General features: G+C 41.3%; 1 protein-coding gene across 1 annotated transcript in view; it reads left to right on the top strand.

Annotated features, from left to right (window-relative positions):
- The first annotated feature begins 7,370 nt into the window (after window positions 1-7,370).
- The window catches only part of EGFLAM (EGF like, fibronectin type III and laminin G domains), a 475,662-nt gene continuing 475,264 nt past the window's right edge, over window positions 7,371-7,768 (top strand). The window contains exon 1 of the mRNA XM_042951715.1: window positions 7,371-7,646. The gene's annotated coding sequence lies outside the window, so the exon portion shown is untranslated. The remainder of the gene's footprint in view (window positions 7,647-7,768) is intronic.

Raw genomic sequence — 7,768 nt, 5'->3', positions numbered from 1 at the left:
AAAATAACAAAAAATACCTAGGAAAAAACTTAACTGAGGAGGTGAAAGACCTGTACTCTGAAAACTGTAAAACACTGATGAAAATAATTGAAGGCAAGACAAATGATAAGATGTTCCATGCTGGTTTATTGGAAGAACAAATATTGTTAAAATGTCCATACTACTCAAAACCTAAAGATTTAATGCAATCACTATCAAAATATCAGTAGTATTCTTCACAGAACTAGAACAAATAATCCTACAATTTTTATGGATCCACACAAGATTTAGAACATCCAAAGCAATCTTGAAAAAGAAGAACAAAACGGGACCTTTGGATGGCTCAGTGGGTTAAGTATACGACTTCAGCTCAGGTCATGATCTCATGGTTCATGAGTTTGAGCCCTGCATCTGGCTCTGTGCTGACAGCTCAGGGCCTGGAGCCTGCTTCAGATTCTGTGTCTTCCTCTCTCTGTGTCCCTCCCCTGCTCACACTCTCTCTCTCTCTCTCAAAAATAAATAAACATCAAAAAAATTTAAAAAATAGCAAAACTGGAAGTGTCACAATCCCAGATATAAGGAGATACTACCAAGCTGTAGTAATCAAAACAGTATGGTACTGGCACACACAAAAAAAGACACATAGATCAATGGAACAGAATACAGAGCCCCAAAAAGAACCCATGGAAAAAAAATATATGGTCAATTAATCTTTGACAAAGGAGGCAGGAATATGCAATGAGAAAAAGACCATCTCTTCAACAAATGGTGTTGGGAAAACTGGACAGCTACATGCTAAAGAATGAAACTGGACCACTTGCTCACACCATACACAAAAGTAAACTCAAAATGGATTAAGGACCCAAATGTGAGGCCTGAAACCATAAAAATCTTAGAAGAGAGCACAGGCAGTCGTTTCTCTGACATTGGTCATAGCAACACTTTTTTAGCTATGTCTCCTGAGGCAAGGCAAACAAAAGCAAAAATAAACTACTGGGACTACATCAAAAGAAAGACCTCTGCACAGCAAAGGAAACCATCCAGAAAAGTAAAGGACAACCTACTGAATAGGAGGAGATATTTGCAAATTACTTATCTGATAAAGGGTTAGTATCCAAAACATATACAACACCCAAAACCCAGTAATCCAATTAAAAAGGGGCAGAAGACATGAATAGACAGTCCTCCAAAGGAGACATCCAGATGACCAACAGACACGTGAAAAGATGCTCAACATCACTTGTCATCAGGAAAATGCAAATTAAAACAACCACGAGGTATCACCTCACACCTGTCAGAATGGCTAAAATCAAAAACACAAGAAACAACGGTGTTGGTAACGATGTGGAAAAAAAGGAACCCTCGTACACCGTTGGTGGGAATGCGGTCTGGTGGTGCAGCCACTGTGGAAAACGGTATGGAAGTTCCTCAAACAATTAAAAATAGAATTGCCATATGATCCAGGAATTCCACTAGTGGGTATTTACCCAAAGAATCCAAAAACACCAGCTCAAAAGATATATCCATCCCTATGTTTACTGCAGCATTATATACCATAGCCAAACTATGGAAGCAACCCAAGTGTCCATTGGTAGATGAATGGATGAAGAAGATGTGGTGTATATATATCAACACAGACATACACACAAGAGAATACTCAACCATAAGGAACACATCTTGCCATTTGCAACAACATGGATGGTTCTGGAGAATACAATGCTAAATGAAATAAATCAGAGAAAGACAAATGCCATACATTTAACTTGTGTGGAATTTAAGAAACAAATGAACAAATTTAAGAAAACAAATGAACAAAGAAAAAAAGAGGCAAACCAAAAAACAGACTTTTAACTATAGAAAAGAAACTGGGGGTTGCCAGAAGAGAGAGAGGTGGGTGGGGGGATGAATGAAATACGTGAAAGGGATTAAGAGTACACTTGATGAGCACTGAGTAATGTATAGAATTATAGGCTCACTATATTGTACACCTGAAACTAATATAACACTCTGTTAACCAAACTGGAATTTAAGCAAATAAGGTATGACCATTTTGATGAAAAAAAAAAAAGGCCTGAAAAATTGGTAGGAAGCACATGAAAACACATAGAATAGTCCCTACATATAGAATTGTAGTCAATTTTAATTTTATTTTCATGATTTTTTATTTACTTTTTAAATTTTAAAACTTTCAAATGAATGTTGTTTTAGTAATACAATAAAGTATTTAGAACTTATTTATAAAACCATTTATCTTTGTGATAACTCAGTAAATAACTTTATTTTTGTGAAAAGTAAAAGTGAAATATGCTATTTTTCTCATCAGATTAGACACGGCAATAATTCCTATTTTCATATTCTGTAACCTTGACTGACACTTGAAGCTTTACTGAAATTACATGCCCAGCTTTTCTGGATATAATACAGACCTTTTGAAAACTGGGACTGTAAATGTCCCAGAGCTAAACCAATGGCAAACATTCTTGTTATTTCTGCCAATCTGAAAGACCATTGGAATTTTTAAGAAAATATATGCTTATCTGCAATGTGAGTTTTAAAGTATGTGGGCCTTAACAGGCACATGAAAAGATGTTCAACGTCGCTCCTTATCAGGGAAATACAAATCAAAACCACACTCAGATACCACCTCACGCCAGTCAGAGTGGCCAAAATGAACAAATCAGGAGACTATAGATGCTGGAGAGGATGTGGAGAAACAGGAACCCTCTTGCACTGTTGGTGGGAATGCAAATTGGTGCAGCCGCTCTGGAAAGCAGTGTGGAGGTTCCTCAGAAAATTAAAAATAGACCTACCCTATGACCCAGCAATAGCACTGCTAGGAATTTATCCAAGGGATACAGGAGTACTGATGCATAGGGGCACCTGTACCCCAATGTTTATAGCGGCACTCTCAACAATAGCCAAATTATGGAAAGAGCCTAAATGTCCATCAACTGATGAATGGATAAAGAAATTGTGGTTTATATACACAATGGAATACTACGTGGCAATGAGAAAAAATGAAATATGGCCTTTTGTAGCAACATGGATGGAACTGGAGAGTGTGATGCTAAGTGAAATAAGCCATACAGAGAAAGACAGATACCATATGGTTTCACTCTTATGTGGATCCTGAGAAACATAACAGAAACCCATGGGGGAGGGGAAGGAAAAAAAAAGAGGTTAGAGTGGGAGAGAGCCAAAGCATTAGAGACTGTTAAAAACTGAGAACAAACTGAGGGTTGATGGGGGGTGGGAGGGAGGGCAGGGTGGGTGATGGGTATTGAGGAGGGCACCTTTTGGGATGAGCACTGGGTGTTGTATGGAAACCAATTTGACAGTAAATTTCATATATTAAAAAAAAAAAAAATAAAAAAAAAAAATAAATCCAAAAAAAAAAAAAAAAATAAAGTATGTGGGCCTTTATTTTCTAATTATTCAAAAATTGATCATTCTACAGCATATGGTCATTCTCAATCAGAACACTTCATTCCTTATTTCTGTTAATTGGGAGGAAGGATTTTAATGTTTCCGTCAATTTGCTCTTGAAACCTCACACCCAGTATAAAAGTAGTGGACATTTAGGCATATTTTTTCAGTTGTTCAAGTGTCTAAACTGAGTTTTACAACTTTGCAACCTTGAGAAAGTGAACAAACATTTTTGTGCCTTGGTTTGCCTCAAGGAAATGAAGCCTGGAGACCTGCCAATTTTTTTTTTTTTTTTAAGTAGTCTTGGCCCAACACAGGGCTTGAACTCACGACCCTGAGATCAAGACCTGAGCTAAGATCAAATGTCGGATGCTTAACCGACTGAGCCACCCAAGCACTCCAAGACGTGCAGATTTTGAAGAGCTGAACTGAATTGCAAGAATGTGGATATGTGAGGCCTGTAGCGTGGAGCACTGCTCTGGGAGTCCATGTTTGGACTGGAGGGGAAGAGGTTTCCAAATAGAGCAGAAAATGCTTGGGTTATGGTGGAGGGGGCATGGGAAGTGAGATTGTTTCTTATAATTGTAGAATGCTAGGGCTCCAAGAATCCTTAGTGATCATCCTACCCAATAAAGTCCTTTGGGGAAACCCAGTACAAGACAACTTAGGGACTCAGGTAGGGGAGGGATCTAGTTAGCAAGAGAGGCAAGATTTAGGCCAGGGCTTCGATTGCCTGCCCCTGTGTTCTTTCTCCTTTCCATCATCTTGTGCCAGGTAACTGTCCAAATTGAGTGACTTTTTAGAGGTACAAGCGGGAAAAGAGCTTCTGTTCCCAAACCAGATCATATGTCAGGTGGCACAGCCTTTTCTTAAAAGCTGCAGTCCCAGTGCTGCCATTTTCAAGCAGCCAGTGTCACTTGTTTACATCCTGGTTTCCTTGACCAGTCCCGTGGCTTTATTACATGGCTGAACAGTAGGGGAGACTGGTTGTTGAGAAACATAAAGTTTGAGAGCTATTTTATGGTTTGGGTTTGACCAGAAAAAGACTCTCAAACAAAGATTTGAAGGCAAGTAGTTTATTTGGGAGGCGATCTCAGGAAACACTAGTAGGGAAATGAGGAAGTGAGCCAGGGAAGGAAAGGAAGCCAGTAAATGCTGTGTTATTAAACCAGCTACTACTGTGGGCAACTAGAGCTCAGTTCTGCTGGGGATCTTGGGAAACTGTGTAGAACACACCTTAGAGAGGCTTTCTTACCTCAGCACTGTTGGCATTTTGAGCCGGGTCATTTTGTTTTGTTTTGTTTTGTTTAGGGGGATGTCCTGTATGTTGTTACATGTTTAGGAATCTCTGGCCTCTACCCACTGGGTGCAAGTTTCATCCCCCCCCCCCCCCCCCCCCCCGCCAGTTGTAACAACCCAAAAGGGCTGCAGACATTGCCAAATGTTCTCTGGAGATACAATCTCTCAGGGTTAAGAATCACTTCCTACTAGTTATCCCACTCAAGGGATAAGGACACTGGGATATATGTATCACCTGACTATCCATTGATGTTGGTAGAGGGCTATTTCTAGGGACATTAACTACTCCCTGAAATTCGTTGGCCAAGCATGCCATCTTTGTCAGAAGGAAAATTCTATAGGTAGAAGTTTCAGGGTAAATAGCTCTTGCCATTTATAGGTAAGTTTTAAGGGTATATGGGTGGCAACAGACAACACCTACTATATGTGGTCATCTAGGGATCTGTTTCATCATTCATTCATGTAGTCTTCATTTCTTCATTCTACAGATGCATATCAAGGATCTATTATGTGCTAGGCATCAGGCAGGACACAGGAGATTCAACAGTCAATGATGAGCAAAAAATGGATACGGTTCCTGTCTTTATGTCAATAGAAGGAATAATCTAGAAAAGCAATGAGCATTAATCAGATAATATAAATGAATGTTTTAACTTGCAACTGTGATAAGTGCTAAGGTACACAGCATGGAAATAAATCATAAACCTGTGGCTCTTCCTCCAACACTCTACCTTTAGGACCTTTGCACTGTTGTTCCTTCTACCTGGAACTTTTTTCTTCCACTTCATTGGTGGCTCTGTTGAGTGTCTCTTCTTTAGATAGGTATTCTCTGGCCACTTTATCTGAAATGGTACATATCCCATCCTTTTGGCCTTTACCCTGTTTATTTGTTCATTACACCTATCATACCTGATGGGGTTTATATTTATTGTTTATTGTGCTTCCCTGCCACATTGTTTTCCTACCTTTATGGTACAGATGCCTGGCACTTAGAAGGCCCTCAAAATATATTTGTTGTATGAGTAATCTAAAGAGATTGATTTGGTGAAGGAGGTCAAGGAACACGTTCTGAAGGCAATGACAATAAGCCACAATCAAAAGATTGTCCTCTACCTGGATGAAGAGGGTAGAGAAGAGCATTCCAAATGCTGGGCACAACATGCAGAATGGCTCTGTGGATGGAAGAAGCATATAATCCCAAAGAACTAAAAGAAGGCCAGTGTGCCTGGAACAGAGAGAATACAGAACTCTTAGTTAGAGTGGTAATCTTTAGAGTAAAAGCAATGGGAAGCCATTGATGGGTTTTCAACAATGGAAAGTTGTGCATGGGACAGTTGAAGAAGGGTTGGGCAAATGCAACCAGTTTTCTGTTTTTAAAAGAGCATTCTAGCTTTAGCATCTAGAACACTGAAGAAAAGCAAGAGCAGACACCATCATGGTGATGTGTCTCATCCTCAGAGCCCTACATCTGGTTGAATTTGCATGTACATGAAAAATTTCAGATCCCGTGTCAGGGACTTATGTACATATGTTCTTGAATTTCTCAGGTTGGAAAAAGCATTCTTCTCCCCAGAGAGCTTCCGGAGAGCTTTTCTGCCCTGTGTTCCTCACTGATGTGTGTATCTTCAGAGTGTCTGTAGATTTGGTTGAGGAATGAGGTGCTGTGGTTGCTTCCCCTTTATTGGACTATTTATCTTCTGGGGTCCTAACTCCTTAACTAAGCTGGGTGAAACCAACTTATCCTCAGTTCTTGTGGAAGACTGTTTTACTGTTCACAAACACTTGATGATTTTTCCACGGAAGGATAATCCATCCCATGGAAATAAATTTGGCATGGCCAGTGACTTGCCCATGAAATGCGGGCAGAAAAGATGTGTGTTACTTCTGAGACAGAAATTTTCAGAGCCAGAGCATGGTCGTGTGTGCTTCCTTTTGCCTTCGTAGGCACACTGTCGATGTTTGTTGAAAAAATACTAATGAAAGAGAAAACTCCCAGTGTAGGAGATGGGATAGCTAATTCGTATTCCTGGATTTTCCACTGACTGGCTGTGGAATAATTATTTTGCTATTCTAGTGGCTGCACGTGTTTCTTAAGGTTCCTTTTATTTCTAAGACTCTTTACAGATACTGTAGGAGTAAACGATGATTTTTTGATGCTTATTAGAAATATTGTCCCTGGTGGCTAATGAGAGATAAAATTTGGGTGGGGCAAGGGGAACACTGATAGGCAAGGTATTTTGAGGTTTCAAAAAATTTGTTCTTCAGGGTGGTGTGCCTGTATACCATGTTTTCTCTGGAAGCTGCATTCCAGCATACTTTTTTAGGCTCTCCCCACCTCAGCTAAGAGGAAGGGCCAGGGAGTATTGATTCTTCCAGGAGCCTCAGGACTCTTTGGAGACCAGGAAATGAGGGGACTGTTGCTACAAATTGCCCTCAAAATTTACTGTTAATAGTTCTTTGTAGGCACCAGTTTGGTGACCTCGTCCCTGGAGGCACCTCCTCAGGGCAGTAGGATGACAGGCCCGAGATGTGTTTGAGGTTTGTTCGGGACCATCCTTGTCCCTACCGAGGCAGACCTTTCCTCAGCCCCTAACCTACGGTGTCTCCAGCCAGGGTCTCTGAGAAACAGGGTGCCATCCTGCAGCCCTGCTGATACTTTGGCGGCCTGGGTCTGTCACCGGAAGGGTCTTCTGCGCAGAACAGGAAGTGAACGGTGCACTTTACTCAGCGGGCCAAGACTGAGCTGAGTGAGACCGCAGGACTGCGATGGAGTGAAAGGGACCCGCACGCTCGGCAGGGGACCCCAGTGCCCCATCTGCGTTGCAGCTTCCTCCTGTGCTCCTTGCAGGTGTCGTCAGCTTCCACCGACAGCCAGCTCTGGACCCCGCTGCCCCGCCGCCTTCCTTCGCTGGCAGTCACCTAAAACGAGCCTCTGATCTCAGGTCAGGAACTCCTGAGTGTTTAATCTCTCTGCTGTTCATGGCTAGCTGGGTGGCCTCCGAAATAGAATTTAATGTCTCTGTGTTCTGATGCCCTCGATTGTGTTGGTACCCAGTCACCTCGC

Source organism: Panthera leo, chromosome A1 (assembly GCF_018350215.1).
Source record: "Panthera leo isolate Ple1 chromosome A1, P.leo_Ple1_pat1.1, whole genome shotgun sequence".
Taxonomy (NCBI): domain Eukaryota; kingdom Metazoa; phylum Chordata; class Mammalia; order Carnivora; family Felidae; genus Panthera; species Panthera leo.
Note: the sequence above shows the minus strand (reverse complement) of the source record. Positions and strands in the feature narration are given on the sequence as shown.